Source organism: Liolophura sinensis, chromosome 5 (genome assembly GCF_032854445.1).
Source record: "Liolophura sinensis isolate JHLJ2023 chromosome 5, CUHK_Ljap_v2, whole genome shotgun sequence".
Lineage (NCBI taxonomy): Eukaryota > Metazoa > Mollusca > Polyplacophora > Chitonida > Chitonidae > Liolophura > Liolophura sinensis.
Window position 1 is genome coordinate 1,833,458 of NC_088299.1, and position 19,039 is coordinate 1,852,496.

General features: G+C 37.8%; 1 protein-coding gene across 1 annotated transcript in view; it reads right to left on the reverse strand.

Moving 5' to 3' along the window:
* The window catches only part of LOC135466034 (CD109 antigen-like), a 55,227-nt gene extending 36,422 nt beyond the window's left edge, over positions 1-18,805 (reverse strand). Inside the window, exon 1 of the mRNA XM_064743423.1 lies at positions 18,669-18,805. The gene's annotated coding sequence lies outside the window, so the exon portion shown is untranslated. The remainder of the gene's footprint in view (positions 1-18,668) is intronic.
* Between the last annotated feature and the right edge of the window lie 234 nt (positions 18,806-19,039).

The window sequence follows — 19,039 nt, forward strand, 5'->3', positions numbered from 1 at the left end:
ATACTTAGCGTGTAAATTTGACCTCCCTGACACATCTCTGGGGACATTCATTAGGTTTTGTCAGGCAAGGACAATGGTGGGCGGAAACAATGACGCACTTGTCAGCTAAATGAGATCAACTGTGAATGTACATGAAATACTTTCATCCCTAGTACAGTTACATGTATGTACCCGGCATACATCAAACGACAGCCTGGACAGTTTAGTTAAGTATCAATGAAAAAAAAAAAATCACGGGATGTTTGTCACTACACAGTGTGAGAGGAGTGAGCAATCTTAAGGTAATCAAGATGCATACATCCATGCATAGGAATGTCTCTGCATCATCTACTGCATGTAATTACAACGGAATATAAGTAAAATCGGCTGAATTTACCACATGTCTCTCGTTCTATCTTGGGTGCTCTGTACAGAATATCGGGGGACATGGGTTATCCTATCCCAATGTCAGACACTCTGTACAACTGGAAAGATGACATATATGCAGGTGGCCTTGTCCTAAAATTTCCAATCCTCCAACTTTACTGTACTATGAACAATAATGAGCAGATGAACAATCATTATTTCTATTCTTTTAACCCTACTTTAAACTTTCACATATTTACTAGACTCAAAAAGGGATTTGTACAACACATGCTTCACTCCACTGCTGAATGAGTTGAAAGTCATTCTCAGAAGCTTGCGCATTTGTTGACAACAGACAAGTGAATGTAGTGGAGGGGAATGAGAAGGTAGCTTGATAACAGACAAGTGAATGTAGTGGAGGGGAATAAGAAGGTAGTTTGATAACAGACATGTGAATGTAGTGGAGGGGAATAAGAAGGTAGTTTGATAACAGATAAGTGAATGTAGTGGAAGGGAATAAGACGGTAGTTTGACAACAGACAAGTGAATGTAGTGGAGGGGAATAAGAAGGTAGTTTGACAACAGACAAGGGAATGTACTGGAGGGGAACAAGAAGCTAGTTTGACAACAGACACGTGAATGTAGTGGAAGGGAATAAGAAGGTAGTTTGACAACAGACAAGGGAATGTAGTGGAAGGGAATAAGAAAGTAGTTTAATCTGCGCTCCATTTGCTCACTTTTCCTGTGTAACAAACATGTAAAAGTTTAAAGCAGGTATAATGAAATAGAGAAAAGTTTAAGAACTTCCAACCCCTAAGGCACCTCATTCAAAAATTTCAACTGCTGCTCATTTACTGTATTGAAACGAAAACAATGAGTTCATCATTTCTTAATTTTATGCTTTCATCCTAGAAACAATGCACAATGAGCACAATTTGAATGCAGTTTGGATGTGCACAAGATTTGCACTCATGACTTTCTTATAACTCATCCAATGGACTGATTATAGAGCACTGCAGCAAAAATGACGCAGTTAAGGTGGTGATACATGTCTGGGTGCGACCAGAGTAAACGCCCTATTAAAATGAGCGCGCACCTCTTTTCTGTGATAGAGCCCAACATCATCTACACTGCATGACAAGAGGATAATAAAGCCAAAATTCTGACATAAAAATAAGGCCTTCCTGAGATACATACATATTAATTACCTGAAAGACATAAATGCATAGGTATGCTGTAGAGAATCAAGCACCTGTATCTATCAGTGATTCTAAGCTGACTGACATCTTTATTCATCGATTTCCTCATGCATGTCAAGCCACATATATGCAGCTTACGCATATGTGTGAGCTTAATACACACCTCATCAAATACCAGCCTGTCAAATGTCAATCAACCTCCAGCCAGACACCGTATGCACTGTACAGTAAATTATGTATTGGTATATAAGTATAGGTACCAGATGTAGCCGGTACATGAACTTTCTAGGTCAGTGGCACAGTTTGGAATAACCGACTTGAGTATCATGGTTTACAGCTAGATTAATACATGTAAATGTGACAATTAATCCATCACTCTGATAATTCATACAACTTTATTATACACATGTCATACTTGCATAATAAATGCTACCCTGCTTTCTAGCCCCCTAACTGTCCAGTAAATTATGATCAAAATAGAAGAATAACAGAAAGTTTACTGATCAGCTGACTGACAGCTAGTGAGACTTACACCTACATACTTATCACAGTTATAATTATACATCAAGCTACACTTACATTCCACAACCTTTTTCCATATGAAAGAGCAGCTTTTTGTGCAGTTCATGCACATTTTTCATTAGATTTTGGAGACAAAACTACATTGGTTGGATTGGCCAGTTCAGGGTTTCACAACAAAAAAAAAACAACATAATTTCATCAGTCTGTACAGATTTAGAGTGCCTGAATAAGCTTGAATACACACCTTGCAAACACGTCAAAAGGTTGAAGAATTACAGTGCATGTAAAAATTTCGTCCATGACTAAGTTGCTGATATTTCCAGATTCTGGGAGTTCTACTGAGTTTAGAAAGGTACTTTCAGAGGTGTTTGGGACATAAGGTGATGTCCTAGTGGGAAAATGTAAATTTTAGCACCAGAAGTATTATCTCATTACATTTATTTGCCTCCAAAAGTGTTCTTTTGGTGTCAAAGTTTTAGGTCATTTAGGGTCATTTTAGGCCATTTAGGGTAATCTAAACCCCTCTGCTCTAATTTGGATGTAGCTCTTATCACTCCTCAAGCATGTATGCGATGAAATTCATTCCCCTTGCAACCAATCTGTGATAGGGTGAAATCAATCTGTACGAATTCTATTTCGGTATTTCAGGTATTATTACACTTGAAAGTACACAATCAATTAAAGAGAAAGAAACTTTATATTCTATGACTTTTGTAGCACGAAACAAAATAGGTTTAAGCATGCTGATTGTGCACAAACATGTACACAAAACACAAACAGAACAAGGTAAATAGTTCTACAGGACAGATGCACACTGATCAGTTGTTATTTCCGTAAAGGGCAGGCCAATATCAATGCACTTTTTCTTAAAATACTGTTAAAATTTTCAGCTGAAGTGTGAAAACTTGACAACGCATGCACTTTATGATAAGACTATTCAAGCTGTATTTATCTGATTGGTGTTTTACGCCATACTCAAAATTATTTCACTTATATGACAACAGCCAGCATTGTTAGGGGGAGGAAACCGGACTAGGGAAACCCACAACCATCTGCAGATATTCAAGAGATACAATTATTACATTTCAGAGCTAAATGACACACTGTTCAGGACAAAATTAAATAACATGCAAGGCACTATTAAATACCCTTCATGTATGAGAATGGGAGATGGCCCCAGTGTCTAATATCAACATTATATCAATATCCCTTGATGAGAAAGAAATTTGTACACTGTAAAACTTTCACTGCACAACACTCCAGGACTGTTTCTGCTCCTTTGCACTTTCAGTATTAAAATTAGGCTGTGTACAGCTGCAACTATACATAACTTTGACACACCTGTCGGGAAAAGGTGGGGGAGGGGGGCAGTTTACCATGGTGGATGTTAATTAGCTAAGTTTTTAGCCCATTGCGAGGACAGAAGAATTTCAATATTAGCTATACAACATGGCCAGGTTACTATAGCTATCAACCACTCATATAATTTCAAAAACACACTTTTGAATTATGCTTTCATTTTTTTCCCTTCCCGGATATACCCAATTTGCTGCAGGCTACTGAGAACTACAGGTACAAAGCACCCATCTCCTAAGAATAACACACACCATCTTGGGTGTCATTAATGCTCTAATAGGCTTTCTTATGTTTAGATAAAAAAAAAGAAAAACAATCAAACTTTATCACAAAGAGGTATTTCCTCTTCTGTTTTTGTTCCTTTTATTTGCTTCATGCACTTTGTTTTTACGCTGTATGTGTTTTTGTGAAGGATGTATTTCGACGTACAGGGAAACCACTCAGCCACATGCAATATACACATGTACACGTATATAAATTTACAGAAGGTATCAATTATAATAGATATTCTCACCGTTTCATGTATATATGAATTTGCCATGCCAAGGTCAATGTAATCAACCTTTAAACAAATGAAAAAAAAATACTGAAACAAAATATGTGTGAGAACTTTTACATTGTGTATAAATAATTTGAAATGCAGGATTTGCAGGTCGACTGGTACTCAAGAATGTTACAACTTTGACTACTATCCTGTTTTCCATTCTGAATGAATATAGTCATCAACACAATCTATGCCCACAAAAACATGCATGTATTTATCCATTTTGGTTCTTGTATAGAGAACCTGCGGATGGTCGTGGGTTTCCCCCGAGCTCTGCCCGGTTTCCACCCATCATAATGCTGACCATCAATCAAAAAAAAAAAAAAAATATTGTATAGAGAGGGTTTGGATATATTTGCTTTTTTCAGAAATTGGAGATTTTAATGATTTTAAAATTGAAATTTATACACCAGTACATCTTGTTTAGAATTTTTAAAGGTGTACTATTTCACACGGTAATGGGGGGAAAAAAAGTGTAATTTAACAAATATGTCATTTCTGTGCATTTTTTTTTCTGCTTTGGGTGAATTTTGTAATAAATTGTGTGTGTGTGTGGGGGGGGGGGATATTGCTACTAAGAACACTGTTAAGATTTCTAGTATACACAGTATACAGTGTATATATATATATATATACTGCGCTATATATATATATATATTTACTGATTTATATCTGATTCACAGCTCCAGGCTATGCAATTCCTCAGCAACCTACATGTACATGTATGCCTCTATATGTATATTATAAAGTTATATAAAGCTAGGACTTTCTATGTGTTTTAAACTAATATTAATCATTAAATTAAACTAAACCCATCTTTTAGTAGTTAATAATTTAGAGAGAAAAGCATTCATGATTTTGACATTTTTGATTTTTGGTTAGAGGATGGTTAGGCACATTAAATGAGTTTTGGATCACGTGTTACATTTGCAGCTGTGTTACACTGAATCGTGAATAACTTGTTATGAGGAAACATGCTTTAATGTGGGAGCTAGTATGCAAACATGTACATATTTGCTTATTTCTGGACATTAGTTTTCAGCAAAGTGCAATCGTGCTTCATGACAGGAAATGCCCACTGAATGGAAACCGATGCATGACCCTGTACACAACACAACACACACACACAATCAGGGAACAATGCAGCTCATGCCCAACGTTGCCCCAAGGCAACGTCCATCTAAAGGCAATGTCCATCTAAAGGCAATCAACTGGAACAAAGCATGTTCAATATAAAGCCTAGTTGTATAAGCAGTAAATGTTACTATTATTGACACTCTCTATCTTCACAGAAACAATGTACCGCAATCAATTGTCTGCCCTGAATACCACACGATAGCAGACACTGAACAACATAAGGTAAAGTACTAAAGGTACAACACTGCTGGGGTGGTGGTGGTTGGGAGGTTGGGGGGGGTATGTTGAATAACCCAGCTGATTAACCGCGATTTAAATTTTGACGAGGTACAAAACACGGTTCAGCTGTATCGGGCTACATAACAAACACCAAGATAAAGGTGCCACAACTGATGCTGTACTAATGAACACTCTTTGTGTATTTCCAATTTAAATTGCCTTACTCCATGTCATGTCTACCTGATTCCAAGTCACCTAAGAATATTATCACGTCAGAGCAAAAAGTTTTTACGAAAACTACTGAAGATTTTGTTTTTGAAAATCTTTCAGCTATAGGAGATAAACAGTGTTATTCATTCCAAATCCTTTTTCACCTGACGGTATTACGCCAGTGTTCTACAGGATTTTCTTCATAACAATTTAATATTAGTACCCAGTTTCTCTTTGAACCGAAGTAGCACTTTAGGTCAAAGCTCAAAGCTTCGATCAGTATAAAAAACTGTGGCCCAAGAAGCTCAAATTTTGGTATATCTGTATTAATTATACAACACTTGATAGGTGTTTCAATTCTTACTCACATTCCCTGCAAATAAGTGTTTATATTCAAATTTTTAATTTTAAATTTCAAATTTTGACTAAGACAAAGCTGGCTTTATACATGTAATTGAATTGGATCAGGTTTGTTCCTTGCCAGGATTGTACATTTCACATGAGTTCTCTTATTAAACCAGAGGTTTATCAAATAAACATGTACCGTAATTCTTCTAATTTATCAGACATTTTAATTATTTGCACACTCGCGAGGAGTTATTCCCACGCAACCCTACACCTGTGATGTCCAATCTTCTGAGGTCACCGGGTAGGTGATTTCAGGAGTGGGTGATTTGTGTTTACACAATTAAGCACAATTGTGTTTACACGTTAAAACTACCTTACCCAACACATGACCTGTATACCCTATGCTGAGCCTGTCATCCATCAACCATGGCAAGACGAATTGCTAGCCGAATCCCCTCTACTCCTTTATAATCTGTCATATCAACATCCACTACAGGATGTCTATATACTCATTGTAAGTAGTAGTACTAGTACAACAAAAATTTTACAAACCACTTGTTCGCTATTTTTCGTACACTGACACAGTTCCAACTGATATCAAAGCAAGGAACACCCTTGTCGCTTCAATCAAACTGCATGCTGACAGGAAGTCTACAACCTTTAAGATTATGATTCCTCTTTCACTGTGTCTTTAGTAAAACCGTTCAATCTGACAGAATCACCGATGCAAAGACTCCCAATAATTACACTGTTGAAACTTTTAGGAAAAATTCAGCGCAAACGTATTAAAGCGAGTTTTCATTTGAAAAAAACATCTATTGACGATTCTCCAGCAAAATTTGGGAACGACTGCCAGCAATTTGCGGATGGTCGTTGTTATCCCCTGGGTTTTGACCGCTTTCCCCCCACCTTAATGTTAGCCACCGTTGCATCCGTGAAAATTTTTGTGTGCGGTGTACAACTCCAGTCAATAAATAAATACATCTAGGTCTGTTGGCTATTAGGCTATTGGTCTATTAATATTAAAGACACATTCAGCCAATTTTTACTGGCACAAAGTTTGTCAGAGTTCTACTCTACACCACGTGTTGGGACCATTTTACAAAATTAGAAACAACAATTAGCTCTATGAAGCCACCTTTTCCACTGCCATTCAGATTTCCACTTTTCAATTTTTCCAATTTTTTTTTTCACCAGGTGACAATTGCAAGTAATGTCTAGGTAACTTGAATGTTTGTCGTGTTTGTGGGAATGTGAAAACAGGGAAATATACAGAGAAAACCAGATTTACAAGTTCTTGCTCTTGTAGTGGACATGCAAGTTCTGTATGCAAATTTGAAGTTTTTTTCACTGTGCTGTAGTGCTGGTCTTTTCCAAGTATCCCTAACAGGTCACGTAGGTCAGTTGTTACAAGGAGCCTGGTCTAGACAACTAAACGTCCAGTACTAGATGTAATTCACCAGGCAATAAATTAACCTGATGGGTGGGGCACAGTTGCTTGTGCTCTGTGGTAACCACCAGACAGACTAAAAGACATTACAAATCGCCCTAGACAAAGGTAATACATGCAGATAGAAGAAACAAAAAATAGGTTATACTCAAACCTCATGAGATTCTCATGAGGTCACATAATCTGGGATATCATCACTATCCCAGGTTATTATGCGAGAATCTGCTTTAATCCGCAAAATGATTTGGAATCCCGCTTTAATCCTACCATTAACCTACTTACTAAAATCCCTTTAAAGTGTGGAACATATCAAGCTCTGGGATGTCTTTCGAAAACAAAGCAACAGTTTGAGATGGATTCGTACAAGGAACCTCAGTCATGTCAGTATAGTTGGCTACATGTACTTGTAGCCGGAACTTGAGTGCATCAGCATAACATGCAGCTGGAACTTGAGTGCATCAGCATAACATGTAGCCGGAACTTGAGTGCATCTGCATATCATGTACCTGGAACTTGAGTGCATCAGCATAACATGTAGCTGGAACTTGAGTGCATCAGCATAACATGTAGCTGGAACTTGAGTGCATCTGCATATCATGTACCTGGAACTTGAGTGCATCAGCATAACATGTACCTGGAACTTGAGTGCATCAGCATAACATGTAGCTGGAACTTGTGTGCATCAGCATAACATGTAGCTGGAACTTGAGTGCATCAGCATAACATGTAGCTGGAATTTGTGTGCATCAGCATAATATGCAGCTGGAACTTGAGTGCATCAGCATAACATGTAGCCGGAACTTGAGTGCATCAGCATAACATGTAGCTGGAACTTGAGTGCATCAGCATAACATGTAGCTGGAATTTTAGTGCATCAGCATAATGTGTACCTGGAACTTGAGTGCATACACGCAACATGAAGCTGGAACTTGAGTGCATCAGCACATGTATTTAAACTTGGTGAGCAAAACATCACAGGGCTTACATCTATGTACCGGTACTTGTACATGATGGTTACTTTGGAAACTGTATCATAACATCAAGATATTCATTTCACATTTATGTAACACCACAATACTCTTCTAATTTATAAAGTCATACCTGATGGTCATGGAAGCATGCAGTCATTTCATTAAATTTAATACAGCCAGATGATAATCTTCAGAAGTTTTAATTCAACATTTAATTAAAATTTATTAATAAAGCATGGTACATCTGAATGACATGGGAAATTAAGACAATGAAACACAAGTCATTTTCTGATTTTATCGTGGAGCTAAGCATGTGTATCGCACACAATTAAAAACAAAAAAACAAAATGTCGGGAACACATGCTACATATACATGTACAGACACCCTTAATACATGTACAGGTACGTTCCCAGGTAATTAGTGCTGCCCTTAACAATGTGAGGAGGCCTGGGAGTTCAGACAAAAATAAACATTCATCATGAAATACATGCAAAAAATCTCTAATTGACCACTCTTACCTGCAAATAATTACCAGGTAATCTCCAGTCTTTGATAAGGAATCCCACCTGGCTTATCTGAACCAGTCAATGCTTGCCTCAGCTAACACACCTGACCAGGTACGCTAGCGAATTGCATGACAATTAATAGAAGGTGCTTTGATCAGTATTCTAATCAGGAAGGACTAACCCGCCCTGACCACATTAAGCCTTTTGTTCTCAACACCTGAACAATACAAACTCCACTTTAAGAACAGAGGAAGACATGCAAATAGTTTGTCTCATCTGACGCTGACTGACTACTCATCGCACACTGTAGCTCCAGGTATTTCCTTGTCAGGACATCCCGACAGCATATAAAAACCTTTAATTATTTACTACATGCAACCCTGATCATACAATTTACCGATATACCTCTGGTATCCACACCATCAAACTACAGGTCTGGGCGTAAAGTGTATTCAAAAACTGAAAAGGACTGATCGAGTTTCTCTACATGCAAGTTTCACCAATATGTCAACCTGCATGTATAAGGCGATGCAAGCAAGATGATTGAAAGCAATGAGAAGACATGCATCAACATGTATATGTAGCACTGAATTTATACATTATACTCATGCAGGTATAATTCAGAAGGCTTTAGAAAGAAGAGAGGATGAGATGACGGTTTAATTTACACCAACAATGAATTTATCAATATAATATATTACTTAAAACTGAAACCAGATTACAAGCGCTGCTGAGCGCTGCTGTTGAAAGATGACCGTAGGAGCTTGTTAGGCCATTTTGGCTTAAACACAAAGTAAACACTAACAGGAAGCATATCTCATACGAAAAAAACATAAAACATTGTCCATTAAAATGGTTGGATTTTATTTTTTTTTTTTAGATTTTTTTTCCAACCTTGTATAATGCATTGAAAATTTGTGTACTGCGGTGGCCTTCTCTGACAATACTGATTTCACCATTAAACATGCACATGAATGCATTCACCTCATGGACACCAAAACAGAAAAAAATATGGATGTCAAAATATTATGATCATATGAGTTGATCACCACAGACCACCATAGAATCTGATGTTTTAGAACCATTTTACTTGACTGGAAAAACTCTGAAAAAAAATAAATAAATAAATCAAGCAATCAACTGTTCTCTTGGGCAGTTTTTCATCTGATTCATGCTTCATTTTTAAGTTTTGTCTACGTCTTTATAACTTGCCAAAGGTATAGACTGTCAAGAACATGACGAATGTGAGACACTATTACCATGACTGTCAAGAACATGACAAATGTGAGACACTATTACCAGGACTGTCAAGAACATGACAAATGTGAGACACTATTACCAGGACTGTCAAGAACATGACAAATGTGAGACACTATTACCAGGAAGTACAAACAAGTACACTATTAGTACACTAATTCTTCAACCTTTTCAACCTCCTCTGCAACCATTATTTTGAAACATTCTGAAAGAACTATGGGGTGTAGATAAATAATTTGCAGTGTTAGGAAGCTTGCATCTTTTAAACAGTGACAGAAACAAATCATTTTAGCCAAAATTTAGCGATCTTTTCATATCCAAAATGTACACCAAAATGGACTAAAATAAAAGTGAAATTCTGAGTTCAAGTCCTACTCATGTTAACTTCCCCTTCGGTTATACATGGGAAGGTCTGGCAGCAACCTGCAGATGGTCGTGGCATTTTCCCAAGCTCTGCCCGGTTTCTAGCTCCCACCATAATGCTGGTCACCATCGTATAAGTGAAATAGTCTCAAGTACAGCGTAAATCCCCAATCAAAAAAACACAAATCAATCTTTTCTGGAATCATGATCACAAAAAAATCAAAACTGTACGTGGAAAACAATTAAAGTAGTAGCCTGCACACAAACTTCATACCCATCAATATAAATGTACATGTAGTGGATATCTGGGAACATGGCAAACTGGTTACCATGGCAAATGCAGAAATGCAGAGTTGCCACAGATTGTCACCTGTGTATAGATCTATGTATCCACAAAATACATGGAGTTTTTTCCAGCACATATAAGGAACATTCAACACATATAAGGAACATTCAGCACATATAAGGAACATTCAGCACATGTAAAGAACATTCAACACATATAAGGAACATTCAGCACATATAAGGAACATTCAGCACATATAAGGAACGTAGGTGCAAACCTTCACATGGAGATTGACAGATACCATTACAGTAGCTCATTTATTGTTCTTTTCTCTAACATAAAGCCATATGACATTTACATGTAATATTGAAAAAATAAACAAGGACAAGAAAAGGATTCATCACAAAATGAACCATTTCAACAAACTCCATGTATTTTCCAGGATGATGGGGCTAATGTTGATGTGTGTGAATTGATTTATTTATTTATCTGATTGGTGTTTTACATCGTACTCAAGAATATTTCACTTATACGACGGCGGCCAGTGTTATGGTGGGTGGGAACCAGGCAGAGCCCGGGGGAAACCCCACGACCATCTGCAGGTTGCTGACAGACCTTTCCACATACGACCGGAAAGGAAGCCAGCATGAGCTGGACTTGAACTCACAGCGACCGCATTGGTGAGAGACTCCTGGGTCATTACGCTGCGCTAAGGCTCCAACTGAGCCACGGAGGCCCCTATATATATACATATATCCACCAAATATTAAAACTGTATACATACATGTACATGTATACGCATGTGAATAAACGGATGATGCCGTCAGATACATTAAGCCATACCTCATAGAATGCAATTACAGCTTGAATCCACAGAACTCACTGCCTGTCAATCACCCCTACATAATGTGACATGCTTTTGTTACATGTACGGCAAATAAAAAACAAGAAAGGACATTTACATGCAATTACCCTCAAGCTTTGCTCACTTTATGTTGTACATACCTGTGTACACTCAGTGTCCATGACAAGGTATATATCTTGTTTGTATAGAACACAACACCTTGTTCTCATGCATTATGTAATATGCTGAAAGGTGTGCCACAGATCATCAATATTTGCATATGCTTATACTCCATGTCAACCACAGATAATGCTGTATATTAAAGCTATCTTTCAACAGATCAGACACACACAAACACACACACACAATATATATATATATATATATATATATATATATATATATATATATATATATTCCTTGAAAATAACATGTTTAAAACTGTAGTTGGAACATAACAGAACGTAGAGAGTTGAGAAAGCGTTTTATTATTTCTTTCCTATGTAAATTCTCCTCACCAGGGGATCTTTCTTTATTTCTTTAAATATATATATATATATATATATATATATATATATATATATATACACACCTAAGAATGACCTAAAGTACAAAATACTTGATATGTTGAATGCTAGTTTAGAAATGACCGAAATCTTATACATTACAACATAAAGAAAGTCACAGTCATACAGAAACAACAATTGTACACATGGACTCGAAGTCAAAAAAAACAAAAAACAAAAACAGACCACTTAATGTAGACATCTCGGATCACATCTAAAACAAACTGGACAAACTGGTATTGAAGGCCTTAATCCCAGCCCTCAAACAATCACTGCCTTTCACTGCACACGTATATATATTATTGCTACAACCATTGCAGCCCAAAAACAAAGTCATGCCTATTTATGTACAAGTGTATACTGTACTGACATGTACATGAAGTTCTGTAACCAATGGATAGGATGCCTAGTCTTTATGTCTGAACATAAATGGTACAATGTAGATCGATCTACAGGACTGTTTCGATACAACTCATCCAATACAGTTTTATCCATGTCAATAGGACAATTGAGGGGCCATGCAATTGTCACACACACACTCACACACACACCTGCGCATGTTGCACGGAGATGCACGTAACTGTAACAGTGTGATCCACAATGACATACAGTACAGGCGTTTCCTAACCCTAAACACCTTTACACCATCGTGGCCTGCAGAAACACGGACTGTTCGAGTCTGTTGGTCACATGAAAGAAGGACAGTCTGGGGGCTTGTCTTGAAATGTGTACTTCTGTTTGTTAACGGTACATTTTACTCTCTAGAATGAAGTCTGGAAAAGTTGTAATACAACTCCAGGTGCTTGCTTGGCCAATAGCAGCTAGGACTTCACTGTCATAGATAATCGATGATAATAAAAAATGTACATGCGATATAATGATGATACATGTATAAAAAATTAACAACTAGTGAATTACGCTGATCACATTTCCCTCATCATGCGGATGGTGACTCAATCTTCCTGCCATCACATCCACATCCTGTATCCTTATCAGAATGTATCATTTTTATAAGGCATCACTTTCCGCACATGACCGATGTCTAGTGGGCTCAGATAGCACATACAAGTACCGCTGGAACAAAACACAATTGATTTGGAAATACTTATGGTGGATTCGAGCAGATTAATAGCCCCAGATAGGGAAACAAGTGGAAACGTTGGAGACTGAAGGCTTTGTTTCTTGAATTTATGAAACATTGAGTGGTGCGCGTCAAACTGTGTTTCATGTCTTTACTTTTTTTGTATATGTAGGAGGTTGGTATATGGCATATATAGGAATTACCATCTGGATTTGACTGCTTTTGGAGTGAGTCAGATTTCCACCACTCTTTTATCTAGTGATGCTTCATTGAAATGACTTAAAAAAGGCAAGTAAGGCACCCCACCTGAGCCATCATACTCATATGGGTCAACCAGTTGTTGCACTATCCCCTTAATGCAAACGCCAAGCGAAGAAGGTACAACTTCTTCTTTTAAGGTCTTAGGCGTGACTCGATCCAGGATTGACCACGGATCTACTGCTTCAGAAGCAGACACTCTACCAGCTGAGCAATCAAAGCAGGTCTGACTGCCTTCGGAGTTGTGGTATGAACATCCCAGTGCGACATTAGGTGGAGCTCAAACCTGTGTCAATTCGATCCAGTCTGGCGAGGATCACCTTGTCCTATTTTCAATAAATACTTGTAAGTACCCAAAATACTGAAAAAGATGAAAATACTCATGTGATCTCACGGATTTCCCCCATGCAAAACCATAATTCAAGCATGACTGTGAGAGAAAGTACATTACCATGGCAATGGGGCAAATCTACTCAATTTCAGAAAGAGTATCGCTATCAGAAGGACTTCAGAACAAACTAGTGCCATTTTATTGGAGTTGGGAATGTCTTCACTCAGTCACCACAGTTTTACGAGAAAGTAAAAATAAAAATTCAACCCTAAACTGAAATTTGAATTATATGCCTGCTGGACAATGTAATATCATACATCAGTTGATGGGCTGGGTGTACAGTATCTATACACATGTATTTGTGTACTTTGAACAGCATGTCTACATATACATATCCACCTATCCGGGGGACAGCAATGCAGTTTTTGCTGAGGCAACATTATATGTAACTGTATGTCCAACAGTCCAGCATGATTTGTGATAGCATACAGTGGTTGAACGTATTGCAGGTCGAAAATCAACTGGCTTCAGATCTGTGTACATCGTCAGTAATGTTACAGATCTGTTCAACACTGTGTGAAATAGCCCCTTTCACAACACGTAACTAATTTATGTATCTGAGCGATCTCGAAATGATGTTTTAAATGTGAATATGTGCTGATTTAATATTATCAAATGTTCCTTTATGGAGTGAATGGGTAAAGATCATATGTCACACCTGATAGGAAGGCATTTAATTGGATACAATGTTCAAGGTGTGATTGCATCGATTCATACCAACCATCCATTTGTTTGGCGTTGTCATTTTATTAACACCTTCTTCTCTGAAATAAGATCTGGGAAAAAAAGTACACACAGGACACTTTTTAGAAAGTTTTAACATGCTACTTTTGATTGAAATATGTTTAACCAGGAGCTTCTGTGTACATTTAAACAATGATCATCCTTTAAATACACAGTAAGTATGACGGGGTGCTACTCTCACTAGCTCTACTTGTCAGGAAGAGTTATCCCCTGTGGTCACAAACAGCACATATATGCCCAATTAGCAGTTTACTCAATCTCACTTACAGTGGTGACCTGGCGAATGAGTGACATCACAAGAGACTAATTCCAAATTTAAGAGTCATGGGGTACACCATTGGTACATTCTAAAATGTTTCCTCATGCACTAGTTTCCACTGATAAGGTATCCTGACACAGGTGAGTAGAATGAACATTGCTGTCAAACACACTGACAGCAATGATTTAAATACCATATGCACTGCACCTACATACATAAAGCCAACTTATGAATTAAAAATATATTTAAAGTCAAATCAAACTTTAAAAACTATACAACAAATCTGTCTATATATATACATGTATAGCGTCCTACAGCATTTTGCAGAGAAAAGGTCAGGAACTGTAATTGTGTGTATTTTCAGAAAAAAAAAAAGCAGCCGGTAGACAATACCGGTAGGGATCTCAAAGCTTAAGTTTGCCTTCAGACATGTGATCGTAAACATCTGAGTCCAAATTGATGTCCGGACACTGCTTACGCTGTGTGCACAAAGTGTGATCACCTACTGTCAGTGCTAACTGATCAACGAATCTGGTTATATCCGCATGGATGCTCACAGTCCAACCGTTTGCTCATAGTTGCTAGGAGACAGTTTAAGTCGCCAAAACACAGCAGCTCAAGGTGCAAATGTCAATCAATGCCCTCTCTATAGTCCACTGCATGGAGTTGTTAGAGAAACTTAGACTTGGTAGCAAAGCTAGCAAAAGCCCGCATGTAGGAGACACATGTATGGAAAACTTCAGCTCAATACATAAAGTACTGAAACCATGAGTTTGGTAATTTTAAGGAAATTAATGCGCACAAAGAACATCAGTGATCGTACCTTGTGTCATTGTGCTTTATATGTGCATGTAAAACCTCAGGTCAATACACGTAGTACTTTTTGAGGTATCACCCCTAACATCCTGTTTCCAACACACAATACACTAAGTCAGGAATTTGGTAATTTACAATATTTAATATGCACACAACGTATCAACGGTGGAATGTCCACCTCATGTTATTGTGCTCTACATGTCTGCAAACCCTGAGCTCAATAAATGCAGTACTGTCTGAGATACCACCCGTAAGTTTCATTGTCCTTAACATTGCTTTCCCTGATATTGAACGCCGACGCCCAGGGTAACACACACATAAGCTACCGAGGGCTGTGCGCAGATAACATTAAAAATGTCAATAAAACTTGTAATAAAAAATTAAAAATTGGCTTATCATTAAACCTCAGCTTATATTTATTTATTTATTTGATTGGTGTTTTATGCCGTACTCAAGAATATTTCACTTATACGACGGCGGACAGCATTATGGTGGGTGGAAACCGGGCACAGCCCGGGGGAAACCCTTGACCATCTGCAGGTTGCTGTCAGACCTTCCCACTTACGGCCGGAGAGGAAGCCAGCATGAGCTGGACTTGAACTCACAGCGACCGCATTGGTGAGAGGCTCCTGGGTCATTACTATCAATATACACATTGTGTAAAGCATCCAGTATGGATGCTGGTAAACATGTACACCTATGCTTAAAATAAATGAAGAACATGCTTAAAGACAAGCGAATTAGAAGAAAAGAATAAAATTCTTAAAATGACATATTAGCTTCTGCTTTTAGCATCATAGCCATACAGTGTCTCGGCATCAGCACTAAGATCACCTCCACATGTACCCTCACATTATCCACAATGAGGCAAGGTCATATATTTTCAGCAAAGGTGAAAGTAACATTAACTTGACATGACGTAAACTTGCACCCATTCAGTAAGCCAAATAAGACAGCATTATCAATACTACATACACTGTATATAATGCTCATTATTTTTTTTTTTTTTTTTTCAAACGACACATTTATACACACTGACTGTATATGCAGGCATGATAATTTGGCCCACTTAAAGCAAACCTGTTTCATCCTTACATGTAATTTATGCAGATCATATGGATTGGCAAGTCACGATTGAATATTTACATGAAAATTCTTCAGGCATTACATATACATGATTATAGCCTCTCCTGTATAACGCGTAAGTCTATTCGCCTTAAGTCTGGTATGTAAAAATGCACTTTCAGAGGCAGAGAACGCCTTAAAGTGATACTTTTGATGCCAACAGTTAAGTCTTTCTGAAAATAATCAAACTTCACAAAAAATTTTCAATTGGCTCTATAAGGTGGGTGAATCAATCAGGATCGAGCCAGATGTGTCCTGTGTAAAACGCTGAACATTAGGTGAAATACAGCCTCATTAATTAATGCAGGTGTACATGTAGGTAAAAAAGCACTGTCACGCTTTTCTGGCATAAGACGATCCACTCATCTGGTATGTCTTAACATTAGATGTACGGTACATTTATTTATTGTAATTCTTCAACCTTCATGAGTAAAATCACAACCTATTCTGAGGGCATAGTTCTGTGTAGGCTGACAAAATTATACTTTTTGTGAAGCCCTGAAATTGGCGAATCCAGCCAATGTAGTTTTGTCTCCAAAATCAAATTAAAAGTAAGTATAAATAACACTGAAAGTTGCTCTTTCACGTGCGAAAAAGGTTGAAGAATTACTTGAATTAGGGTGACATCTAACTAGCCACACTAGGTCATGTCACAATGCACATTGTGACAGTTTTTGCATCATACTAGGGACCCTATATTTAATTTGTCACAAATCATGCCGCACTACTGCCTCACTTTCACTTTAATACACGCATTTGGTACCTGTGATTTGTTTCGGTGGAGTATTGGGGCTCTGTGGGTTAACTGTACAGTTTTACTATCAGCAAGAAACACTTCTTGGTTAACTCAGACCAAGCATACCTTTTGCTCAAGGTCTATTATTTTCTCTCCGTCACTAATCGATAATAGATCCCACACACAATTTTCCATATCCTATCTCAACTCAGTGCACATAGATGGTACAGAGGCTTCAGAAGGGCAATCTAATCCTGTTAAATTACACGTATAGTTTTCTATATACTATATTTCATCTAATGTTTGATATGCAAAAATTCACTGTCAGAAGCAAATGTACAAAACCCTTAAGATGATCATTTTGATGATAATACTTTTTTCCCAATTTTTTTCAATCCAGATCAAGCAAAATATTTCATCTGAATAATGCTAAACTTTAAATGTTTAGGGGGAAGGTTGCTTATTTTCAGACATTTTATACATCGGCACAGAACAGTTTGCCTTATTTGGTTTTTTTTCTTTGTAATAAGACTTTCTCAGAGCTGAATAAAACGATATCTTTTCTAATGATATTCACATTTCTAATTTGAAAAAGATTGTGATTTTTTTTTGTTTTTTTGTTTTTTGTTTTTCTCTTTTGAGGGTACCGGCTGTTATATCCGTCACAGGTACCAGGTACGGTATTCAGAACTACAAATATGTTCAAAGCGCAACATAAACCAACGTTCATCATTCAGAAGTAGTAGAAACAGGTGACACCAGCCTGACACATGACCACGATGGAAGCCGGAACGGTAAATCCCATGCTGTCGAATCATCATCGACATGGATGATGCCGTTACGGTATCCGTTATGTTAAAACGGAAGCTTAAGGCCAATGCCAGTAAATATTCTCATTAAGAAATCTGCCTGAACGTAACCACCATAGCTGACAACCGATATCCATCATGAACTTCACATCTTCAGAGTACTGTTTACTTTTCATGTGATCAATTCATGACAAACTGACAGTAAACGGACAGCGGTTCGAGTCGCACCCACAACATGACGACGGCAGCAGTGCGCAAACAAGCATGTTCCGTTCACCTTCATCAGTTCATGTTGCTGATGTGCAGGATGCACAAGAGTCCTTACCTTGTTTTTCGACGCCTCCTATTCCTAACACCAGTCTGTGCCTCTCACGTCTGCTATACTCACACGACTTCAGCTATTTTTGAACCTGTCACTCGCTCGACACTGTGTTTTGTAAATGTGCGCTGCATGGCTCACTGTCACGCTTGACTCGAACTAGGTCGGACATGGTTAGAACTGACCAATGAGAACGAGCATAAGATTGATCAAAATTGGCCACGCAAAATTGTATTGAACGTTGCCATTGGTCTCCACAGGTGAGCAAAGTTTGCCTTCTATGAGCAAACGAAGCACTTGTAAGCTGGAACACTAGGTAAATGTCACAGAGCAGTGCCTTCAGGTATTGGTTGGGCTGCCCCTTCTGTTCTCCGCAC